This window comes from Gallus gallus, chromosome 10 (genome assembly GCF_016699485.2).
Source record: "Gallus gallus isolate bGalGal1 chromosome 10, bGalGal1.mat.broiler.GRCg7b, whole genome shotgun sequence".
In the NCBI taxonomy this organism is placed as follows: Eukaryota; Metazoa; Chordata; class Aves; order Galliformes; family Phasianidae; genus Gallus; species Gallus gallus.
The window spans coordinates 9,005,545-9,017,269 of NC_052541.1; the positions used below are offsets into that span (position 1 = coordinate 9,005,545).

General features: G+C 44.5%; 1 protein-coding gene across 1 annotated transcript in view; it reads right to left on the reverse strand.

The window, feature by feature from the left end:
• MAPK4 (mitogen-activated protein kinase 4) overlaps positions 1 to 5,935 on the reverse strand; it is a 69,003-nt gene extending 63,068 nt beyond the window's left edge. The window contains exon 1 of the mRNA XM_025153832.3: positions 5,869 to 5,935. The gene's annotated coding sequence lies outside the window, so the exon portion shown is untranslated. The remainder of the gene's footprint in view (positions 1 to 5,868) is intronic.
• Between the last annotated feature and the right edge of the window lie 5,790 nt (positions 5,936 to 11,725).

Here is an 11,725-nt window from a genome sequence, read left to right on the forward strand (position 1 = left end):
AGAGCTGCTCCTGTCTAACCAGCACAGACTAAGTGACATCAAGGAGATAACACAGGCTCGAATTACCAGACAGGAAAGAGGATGGATAAAGAGTCCCTGCACATAAGCTGGCTCCCCCCTTGGAAAATACAACACGCATCCTTTTGCACAACTCCCTCCTGACTGCTTTGGACACGGAGCCTCCCCAGCACACAAGCAGAAAGGCCCACGCAGCCCAGGGCAGAATGCATCTCCATTCCTGAGCTCCTGGAGAGGCGATCACACCAAACACAAAGCTCAAAATCCTTTTTAAGGCTTTCACATGCCGAGAACTTCTTGGTCAAAGGAGCAGCATGCTAAGCTTGAAGTTTTTCCCACAGAAACTGGGGATCTGGGATCTGCGATACTTTGGTTTATACAGAAAGTCAAAGGACCTTTCTCAATTCTTGTAAACTCTGCCCGCTTTATTACTGAAATTGGAGCAGCGTCTCCCAGGGGAAACAGAGTCAGCAGCTCACCGAGTTCTGCTCCTACAAAGGGCAAGAGCAATTCAAATCAAAGAGATTAATTTCCTACAAAGAGTGACATTTTTGTCTGAATACAGAGTACCAGATCTATCAAATGCTTTGGAAGATGTCTAAGTAAATTGGCGTGGAAATCTGCTGGTTGAAATATAACAAAAATCATGGCTTTTTGTCTGAATCCTCAAAGCCTTGTGCACCGCTCTATCTTCCAGCTTAGGGAAAAATAAATACAGGGAAGCAAACAAAGAACTGATGGCAAAAGCTGGTCAAAAGAAAGCTGCAACAAAGCATTTGATCAGCCTGTATGAATGCTGCACTAATTACTGCCACAGCCTGCACATACAAGCTCTTTAAACCCAATTACTGCTGTAACGATGGGCCACGGCATGACCAAAGTGTCATTTCCAAAGGGATCACCCTGTACTGGCTTGTCCTTTCCCTGCTAGATTTTTCATTGCTGTAACTCTGGTCCCTAAAAAACTATCTGTAATACCCCTAAGGTAATGACCTAGCTAAACAAGGCTGTATTTATAGTGCCATCATTTCCCCTGGTAGTACATTTCAGCGCAGAGAAAGCAAGTGGATCCCTTGAGAATTATATCCAAATATATCTACTATAAAAAAAAAATCATTGGCGTGAGTTAATTATAGCTTTACCTAGGTCTTCCAGGGACACACAGTGGGCCTTAGCCTGGGAAACCAGAGAAGCAACTCAACATGACCTTCTCATTTTCAAGCCAGTTTCCCCTTGCTACTGCTGGGTTAAATTACCAGTGCCTAACCTATTTGGTATGGCATTTTAGCGTCATTGCTTTCTGCAGAATGAATGTCAGGACTCGCAGTCCTTGCTAGATGCTGCATTTTCTGCAGAAGTTGATGGTGGAGAATGTAATACATTTCACCTTATTTTTATGCCATGCAAGACCATTTGCTGTGACAATGAAATGCCTGGCACTGCCCAAATTCATATCATTCCAGAGAGGTAACTCCTTTCTCTCTAATACATACAGAGTACGTTCTCATGTGAGAGAGATGTTCATTTACTAAAAAAAAAGATGAAAATCCTGACCAGGGTAACATCTTGTGGTTGGACTGGATGATCTCAGAGGTCTTTTCCAACCTTGGTGATTCTATGGTTCTGTGATCTTGGAAGTAAACTGCAACTGAGGATAACAACAGACCTTCTGAATCGTGAGTACTGATTCCAGATGTCTACAGTGATGTGTGCCTATGTGCTTCACACCTCATCTGTAAGCTTGGGTCTTGCAAACAGGTGTCTTCTCAGGCACACTTTCCCAACAGATATCCACACCACCTTGCTTGGAACAGCACTGAGGTTTGTGGGAACACAGCCCAGGTTTCCAGCACCATTCTTCCTGAAACTGTCCTTCCTCAAACAGCCCCAGGGACAGATGCCATTTTAACCCATCACTGCACACCAATTGTTGGCACAGTGCGCCTCTCCATTTCATGCATCAGATGCTTTGTTCCAAGCATTTGATTTTGGGCAGCCTTTGGGACTGACTGAGCCACACATAAAGGCTGTGGAAGAAGCCAGCAGAGCTGGATGAGAACTGCTGCTGTGATTGCTCCCCTAGCTGCTGCGTTCAGAGAGGGAGAACTAGCACTGCATGGTGAGACAGTACTGCAGTGCAAATACCAGAAGGTTCCAAAACATTTACCCGAGGGGGCAAAGCTTCAGCTCCAGCCCTTATGAACTTCTGTGGTGCCTTTTTAAGGTTGTTACCTGCCATTCACCGGCCTCAAGAATAGACTGCTATTAGAGCTGGGCTTTTACATCAGTTTTAGCAACAACAGTAGGACCAGCACTGCTGACCTGAGGATGCTGAGGTGATCTCCTCACAAACTGACCCTGACAATTAAATTAAACACTTGCTCTGGGACAAATATTTAAGTACTGCTTCACTGGCAGGAAGAAAGATCAGGAAGGATCTTAATCAGCTGCTGAACAAAGCAATATTTAAAACAGTCTCGTATCTGTTTCCCCATTCAGTACTAAAGAGCTTCAACAAGGTTCCGAGGGAAAAAAAATAGAACTGTATCACTTGGATTTGGCCACTGTCTCAGCCATTTGTCTTAGCAGAATATGTAAATATGTGATGGAACCTTTGCCAAACATACACTGCCTCTTCCCCCCGTCCTCTCCCTGGCTTCAGGGTGGAGACATTCCTCAAACACACTTGCAAGGCCAGCGATAATCTCTAATGCTTTCCAAGACATGAGATGCCAGGAATGATAGAGTTCACAGATGAAGGAGTTTAGTACAAGAACAAGTCTTTCTCCTTTTAAGAGGATTTTTTTTTTTAAATCTCTGATTATTTTCAATAATGCCATTTATATGCTGCAGCATCACAGCTAGATCTGTTGGTAAAGTGGTGTGAGGGAAAGACCATGACATTGGAATGGGAATAATTTTTTGTCAAACTACTCTGTTTTTTTGTCAGAAAACTTTGCTATTAAAGAAAACATGGCATTGAATTACCTTAAGTCACATTTTGTTAGAGGGAAATCATGAAAGTACACCCACACTGGCTCTGTCCTTCACCCCACAGCTTCCCACAGAACATCCATGAAGGCAGTGGTGGTACTGACTGGGCTGAGGCTCAGGTTCTCTGCTCAGTAAGCCAGAGAGGCCTCTCCAGGCAGGCAGAGGAGCAAAGCCCTCACACTGCAGCCATGTCTTGGCTGCCTTCAAGGGAAGCCTCATCTCCCTTCTTCCAAGTGTTGTAGGTCAAGATGGGAAAGAATAACAGCATGGGAAGCAGTCACACCAATGGCACCTCCTAGGATGCCATTTTGGGGGCACTACCAGTGCTACAGACTCCGGGAGCCAAGGAAACCCTCAGCATGAAGGCTTCTCTCCATTTCCAGAGAGCCAGCGCTGAGCCCAGCAGCAAGGCCTGAGCAGCCTCTGTGCCCCTGCACAGCCCTGGGGAGGCGTGAGGCAGCTGGGAGGACGTGGGGCTAAATGGTACACAACAGATAGGAATGGTCAAACACATTACGTGATAAGAAACTTCAACAGCCACTGAATAATATATGGAATAAACTATTTCTGAAGCATTTGATCAGCTCTACTGGCTATCATTGCTTTTGCTGAATCAACAGCCCCCATCAAAGCATATGCTCTAGATAAAACAAGCAGCGCTGTGACAGGTTAAGAGAGACATTTACTGAATTAAATGCACGGCCCGCTTGCTCCTGTGAGCCATAATGCAGTGCATACATGGAAATCCACGCAGCTAAACGCATCTCGCTCTGAAGTGGCTGTCTGTGCATACACAATCTGTCCCCTTCAAGGTTTTTCCATTAACATACCCATGTGTAGAGCTATAAATCAAAATGAAAGAGAACAGGGCAGGCCAGCAGAAAATAAAGGGAAAGAAATTACATTGTAGGATGTTTTGCACAAGGTGGTGATTAGCTATTATCAGTCAGAAGAGCAGACACGGGGATTCAGAAGCTTAGAGGCCTGCAGCAGGGGGCTAAGTGGGAGGTTAGGGGAAACAATGCTTACAGCCAGTCCTGAAAACAGAAACATGACAGAAAAGATTAAAACCATTGCTGAATTCACAGCTACATGCAGAATTTACAGCAAGCAGAAATAAGGAAACAATAGCATTGACTTCCTTCACAGTGTCAGAGGACACAAAGCCTGGCAGGGCAGTGCAGCAGTGACCAAAGCCTGCTGGCAGGAGGAAGGCCCTCACAGGTGCACGATAACCTCCTGGGGCCATCCGAAGAGCTGATGTGACACAGCGGGCTGCCCAAACCAACACAGGAAAGGGATTAATGTGAACGATCCCTGCACTTCACTAAGTAGTTCCTGAGATGTGCTGTGAGGAAGTTATCAGGTTTTCACTACAAGTATTCCCTACGGACATCACTCACCACCGCAAAAACTTAAATCCTTCCTCACCACCGCGCTGCTCCAAATGGCAACTGTTGTTTTACAGGCTTGGTGGATTTACAGAAAGAGAAAGAAAACCTGCCAAGAGGAGCTGTTGCTGAAGAGATAACAACTTGATCAGCTCTGTGATGATCAGACTCCTCCTGCTAGCAGATGCGGGGCCCACCGCACCTCACGCTTACACCATCCTCCTAGGAGGACCACCTGTGGGATCACCTCAGTAGGCCTGGCAGAGAGATCATTGCCCAAACAGTTCACATTCCAGCACACACTGGGCTCTGCAGCTCAAAACATGAATTCCCTTCAGATCTGGGGCTAATAACACACAAGCTCCTGGCTACCAGCTGCACTCAGAAGGCAATCTCACCTCATGCCCTCAATCACGCTGCGACGCCAGCAGGGCTGACAGCAGCACAGCCCGTTTTTGGCATGGTGAAGCAGCCCATCGTGCTGTTGGAGCTGGTGCCAGCACACATGACAAGGCAGGAGAGCTGCCAGCTGCCATTCGGCGCAGGAGCAGTTCCTATCTGGCAACGTCAGATTTTACACTGCTCAGCACTGCTGTTAAATACAGGAACCATCTGAAAGCACTACAACAAGGTTACACATAACAGGTTTAACCAGAGCTGTGTATTTTTCTGCTATGGAAACCAGTCATAAAAACCAAAAAGCTGCCCAAGACAGGAATTTCATGCGCTACTCTCTCCTAATCTGCCCTGTTCCCTTCTGAAGCCCTAAAACTGATGACTGACGACATGGACTAGTTGCAACCGGCCCAAAGCAGCAATCTCAGTTTTTCATGTTAATGCTCTGCTAATGCATATTATCAGGGGTCACACCAAAGCACAAAGGTGTTTCCCCTGACACCTCCAAATGACCTCGTTAAATGCACAGCCATTGCTCCATCCTCATAGAACGGGTTCCCCATGTGCAAGCAGACAAAAGAGCAGTTAAGCTGTAAGGCCTTAGGATAGGCTTTTTTTCCCCCCATAGCAGTAATAATCCACCCTACTCCAAGTAAATAGGCAAGAGCTCAGTGGTCCACAACAGAATGAGAAAGGCACCACAATATTTAGAAACTCTCAAAAAAAATAGCCATAAACTTGCAGCTTATCTTTGTCTACTGAGAGCAGAAAATGCACTGACAAAAAGCAACAAAAGGTAAACTGAGACTCAGAAAACCTTTAGAAAATTAAAGGCAGCTAAGCAGCACAATCGTCACTAAGAGATCACAGATTAATATCTGCCAGGAAAGCCGACATCAAGTTAATCCTATTTCAGAACATGGAGGTGGCCTAGAGAACCTCTCAAGGCTTCACAACTGTAGCAATTGGATAGATCAATACAATGAGAAAGGCATTACAACAGAGGTGTGATGGCAGAAGGACCAACGCAAGAGAAAGTGCTATAAAGGAAGGGAAAAAGATTACTCACCCACATCAGACGAGTCTAGCTTTGCAGGGGAAAGCTTCACCAAGGAAGGACCTCCAGAAAAAGACCCTTCCCCCATGGCAGTGAGCCCTTAAATGGGGTCTAAGAGAGGTGCAGCCAGGCTCCACCCCTTCTGGTCACTCAGCTGAATTGCCTTCACCTGTGCTCCCATGGCTGACCGGGTCCTTTCCCCAGGTGCTCAATCAGTGGGTCAGGCCGTGACTCAGCAGTTCCCCTACAACAGCCATGCTTGTTTTTCTGTGAACCTAAAGTCACTGGCATTTTGTGATGAGCACCAAGAACCAAAGCGCTCAGAACTGCATACTGCACAATTTTGCTATCTTAACAAATATTTTCCTGCTTTTTAAACACTTAAGTAAATTCTTTACAAGATTTGTAAGCTATGCTCCCATCCAGGCCCTCCAGCTGGTCTTCCTTTGTCACATCACACAATGGGAACCTCCTGGTCTTCCCTCCCACACAAGGCAAACCCCACTGCTATCAACAGACTCTGCTCAGCCACAGAGCAAAACTGCATCCTGCCCCATCCCTGGAGGTGTTCAAGGCCAGGATGGATGGGGCCCTGTGCAGCCTGATCTGGTGGATGGCAACCATGCCCATGGCAGGGAACTGGATGCCTTTAATATCCCTTCCAACACAAGCCATTCTGTGATTCTCTGACTCCGTAAAAAACACCTGAGAGACTGCAACTTTGGTAACATCCAAACATTTTTTGTGTGTAAAGCAGAATGTGGCACTGCAAGATCAGAAACGCACCACCAACACTGAGCCATTCAGGTGGAACAACTGATGAATGATGATGCACACATGGCAGCCCTGCACCAGATCACCCCGCATCCCAGTGAGTGCAGAGATCACAGAATTGAGTTGGAAGGGACCTTTAAAGGTCATCTAGCCCAACTTCCCTGCAGTGAACAGGGACACCTACAGCTCCATCAGGTGCTCAGAGCCCCATCCAGACTGACCTTGGGTGTCTCCAGGAATGGCGCATCCACACCTCTGAGCAACCTGTGCCAGTGCCTCACCACTCTTATCATAAAAAAAACCCTTTTTCCTTATCCCCAGTCTAAATCTCCCCTGATGCACAGCTTGGCTGAATGGCTGGGGTTCGAGGGCACTGAACCTCTGTGTGTGCAAATACACAAGAAGGATCACGTATTTTATTTGTTGAATCCAAATAGCTTTTCAGACTAAATTGCACTGCTGTGCGTTCTACACGTTATGCAAGTTTCAGATTTTCTGTTTATTGTAAAGTCGTCTTTGTTACTGGTCACAACATACATGTATTTATATGGTCTTAAAAGTACCATCTGGAATCACGTCCCAGGAAACATTCCCCTGGCAGACAACCTGAGTACTGCTGAGTAATGAGGATGCATTTCAGAATGACAGAGCACATCTGTTGGTGGGGTTTTTGTTGTTGTTGTTGTTGTTGTTTGTTTTGTTTGCTTGCTTTTTATTTAAAATGTGAGCCCACTCTCCATTAATTACATTTCCAAAGAGCAAAAAGTAACATTATGTCTCTCTCAAACTCAGCTGCATCAAACCCCGGTGCTCAAGGCCAACACAGAACATATGCTACAGATGCCTCCTGTGCCTTTGCCGTTGTGCAGTTATGCTCCAGCTCTGCCCCAAGGGAGGGTGCTTCCTGCAGATGGGCAGTAGCTGGAAGCACTGCGGCTCTCAGGGAAGCCCCTCTGGCTAGATTAAACATCTGCAAAGAGCTCTGCCATTTCTCAGCTTTTAAAACAACACATTTTCGTCCATCTATTCCCATACAGCCAAGAACTAGTTTTCAAAGCACCCAAGGCCATGCCACAGGGTGGACATGTGGACTCAGAGCCACATTGTGCCAAGACATTATGGCACCTGGTACTGAGAAGATACCAGAAGAAATATCCAAAGTTAATGTACATGTACACAGAATTCAACTAATTACTGCAGAGCTTCAGCATTTTTCAGATCTCCTTGAAATTTAAAACTCTTCCACCTTTTCGAACACGTATGCAACCTGCTGAAAGATCCATCTAAAAGCCAGACCCTTTCTGGATCAAAAATTGCCCAAGTGCAAATTTACCTGGAGTCTCTAATAACATTTGAAATCCATATTTCCTTTCAAAATGTTGCAATCACGGGCTGAAAAAATAATACCTGTTTGCTTCTCGAATTCAGGAATCCCAGAGAGGTAAGAATAGATTGTGACTCCCTGCCTATTTGCACCCAGCAGTGAGAATATTTCAGATCTTGATATTCCCAAAGTTGAGCCCCATAGCAGGGGATGCATTTAAACTACTCCCCAAGATCTCCAATCCAAACATGACATCTTGGTTTCCTGTTTTGAAAAGTCTGAACACCCATCTCTAGGTTCCTTGCAACACAAGCCAACCCAGCAGCACACCCTGAGTGATGTTCCCTAACAACAAAACACATTTGGGTAGGAAAGCCTGACGAGATTTAGTGGGATGCTGTGGAAGGAATGCCCCCGCTGCCAAAAAAGAGGGGGAGAGGAGGGATACAGGAAGGCCCAGAAGTTTACAAAACATGCCTCATAGTCATTTGTTGACTTAGTTTCCTTCCAATCTACCTGGGAATTGCATCTTCCACAGCAGATGGATGTATTCTGGCTGCAGGCTACATTCACACAGCACTACACACAGAAATATGAACTATCCCTTGCACCTGCCTCAGCAGCTCTTCACCTTTTCCAGTGTCAGTTCTTAACAGGTTTCCCACACACCTGACAAGCCTTTCACAACAGGCCAGCTTTTCTTAGTTATGCTGCGTGGGTCACTTGCAGAGAACTTCAAAGACAGACTCAGGTTTAAAACCACTGTTACATGAATCTGAGGTTTAAAAATACAGGAGCAAAGGTAGTAAATAACTAAGAAAAACTGTGGTCCTGACGTCCACCAGCATCAAATTGCAAAATGGCTCAAGCCTTCAAACTAGCAGTGCTGCATTCATAGATTTAGCTTTCCCCAGCATCTAGTAATGTCATGCTATGGGAAGATTAGATCCTAAGACAGACAAACACACATATGGTGCTGCCTGCTAAATGCTAGCAGCCACTCCAGAGTCAGCGTTTGGGAAAAGTATGAGAGCCAGTATAATCCTATTTAGTTCTGAGAGATCAAACGGGGTTGGTAAGAGGGTAACATATCCACAGATTAGTGAAATGTCCTCAATTTAAGCATGGTCACTTTGAGATCATGTTCAGAAAGCACTTTCATCTGGAGATATGCAGTTTTTGACCATATCCCAGACGGATTAGAATTATATGAACTTCTGAATGTCACATTTAAAACCTGGAAATGGTACTCATAAAACACCATTCCCTCCTATCTATCCCTCATACAAATTGTGACTCGCTTGGCTGGCTTTCCTATAGCCACATGCAATATAAACAGAGGGAACACACCATTTTTCTTATCAGTGAAACCCTCGTTAATATCCTCCAGCAGTCTATTTTTCTAAACAAGATCAGAAGGAACAAAATGGTTACAGATATTATAAAATGCCAATTGTTTAAGCAAACAAGTCCATCCTGGTATTATCTACAATTAATTCTTAGAGAATGTGAAATGATGCACTGATCCAAGTGTCTCACAGATCAGCGGAGAGCTGTCTGCCTAACCGAACACACAATTACAGCTGTTAACAGTTCTAAGGAGCTTCCCAGAATTCGCTGTTAATGAGGTCCTTAACAAATAGCTGAGACACGAAACTACCAAGTCTTTGCTCTTAGTCCCTTGTGCTCTGCCACTGCCTTGAAAACAGCGGTGTCATTCAGGTCACAGCAGAGAAGTCTTCACTCACGGCAACCATGATCCATGATCTACCCACATCACCAAAGGACGAGAAGGAACCCTACTGAAGGACAGGAATGAGCCTTCCACCACTGCCTGTTCCAAAAGCAGAAAATCACTGCCAGTGGAGATCCCGGGGAAATGTTATTTAAATGGTTACAGCACACACATTCCTTGTGATCAACCAGAGAAGGATCATAAGTAACCAAAATAGATGCACAGATGTTACTTATGTGATAAGGACGCAGGCAGGCAGAGCTGCAGAAAACTCTCATTCAGCCAACATCAGGCCTGCTATCCCTGAACATCTCCCTGCCTGGTATAATTGAGTACGTTTAAACACAGACACAAATAGTTTAATATCCAAACAAACATCTGTATTTACAGCAGTATCCCATCTAACACGTACACAGAGTAAGAGCAGCCAGATCAAGACAGCTGGTTGTCAAGATAAAAATCTATTCAGTGTTTACCCCACTACCATGACTAAGCATGACTGTAAGAGAAAAAAAGTACTCTTGTGTTCTGATGAAGATATAACCCCATATTAGGATACTTTGACTCAGTGAATAGCAATGTCTTAATAGCACTGTGGTCAACTGAACTCCTCTTTCCTAAACTAAAGGTTAAATAAGCTGGGAGAAACCAACAGGGAGACAGAAATCACTTTGTATAAAACTACATTCCTTACTCTGGACTGCAATGGACAGCATCCAAAAGCTGTCGATGCAGTATCTATATGGCAGGTTGCTGGCTCGTTCTGGGCATTCTCAGAGAAGTTTCAATACGGAGCTGAAATTAATACTGCCTGTGACCAGGCATGTCATGGAACTGCATGCTTTGCTGGGTGCTGAAATTAGGACCAGTTTGTCTTGATAACTTCAGAGGACAGTAATAAATCCCCCTATTTTCTATCGCATACACTTGCCTATCTTTTCCTTCCAAGCATGCTTTATTTGCACATCCTACTTAAAACCTCGTTTTCTCAGGGAATCTGATCCCCCCTCTTATCTGAAACAAATAAATCTCCTGTTTCTATAGCAATGCCTAATCACACAGTGACAGTTCAAGGCTTCAGTTAGCATTCTACTAGACAACACATATCTTCAGCCTTTTACAAACATCCATAAATACTCACCAGGGTCTATAACATGCTTTATGCCACCCTCATTAGGTGAACAGACAGATTTTGTTCCTTACGACAGCCTTCATATCCTTGACTGAGTTCTTAAAGTTCACTGGGCTAAGGATCCTGCGTGTTTATTCTGGAAGCTATTTCATCTCTGCAATACTTTAGCTTAGGCTGGCTATCCTCACCATAAGCCCAAACATTTTTGAAAGTGTCTGTCCTGCTTGTAAATCATAAGGAAGGTTCAGTAAAATGGTTTAAGACTTCCAAGAAGAAAAAAAGGGACGTCAGCTACATCACAAGAAAATTCACAGAACTGTTGGGTAGGAAAACAGACAAACACTTTTAGTCAGTAAGCTAACACTGCTATTTCTGTCCTTGCTATATAAGCCTCTTGTTTCATCATCAGTTGTGAAGCTGTAAATTATCACCAATACTTTTCAAAACGACTGTAGGTATTCTGCGTGTTTTCTCCAAGGGAAAAATGTTCTCATTTCCTTTCCCAAGCAACAGAAAAAAAAAATATGGAGTGCCAAGACAGGAAATTCAATCCAATCTGACACACAACAAGTAGAAACGAGGGTATGGAGAAAGGATAATAACTCAAGTTGTGTTGATGTTAATGTGAAAGATTTATCTATCTACAGACAGATACATTTCAGATTCTGGATTATACGTTTCCCTTAAACCAACATTGATTAACTTGTTTGCAAGAGAGAAGAAAACCTCTAACACTGTTAACTGCTGGTGGTTGAGTTTTTTCCAGTTACTTCTGTGAGGGAAAAACAAGAAAGAAAAAACAACCCACCATGTTTTAGCCACGACGCTTTGGCTTGATCCTTCCTTATCTGCTGTGGGATGCACTCCTCCCTTCACAAACAGTATAGTCTGAGTAGCAGTTTAT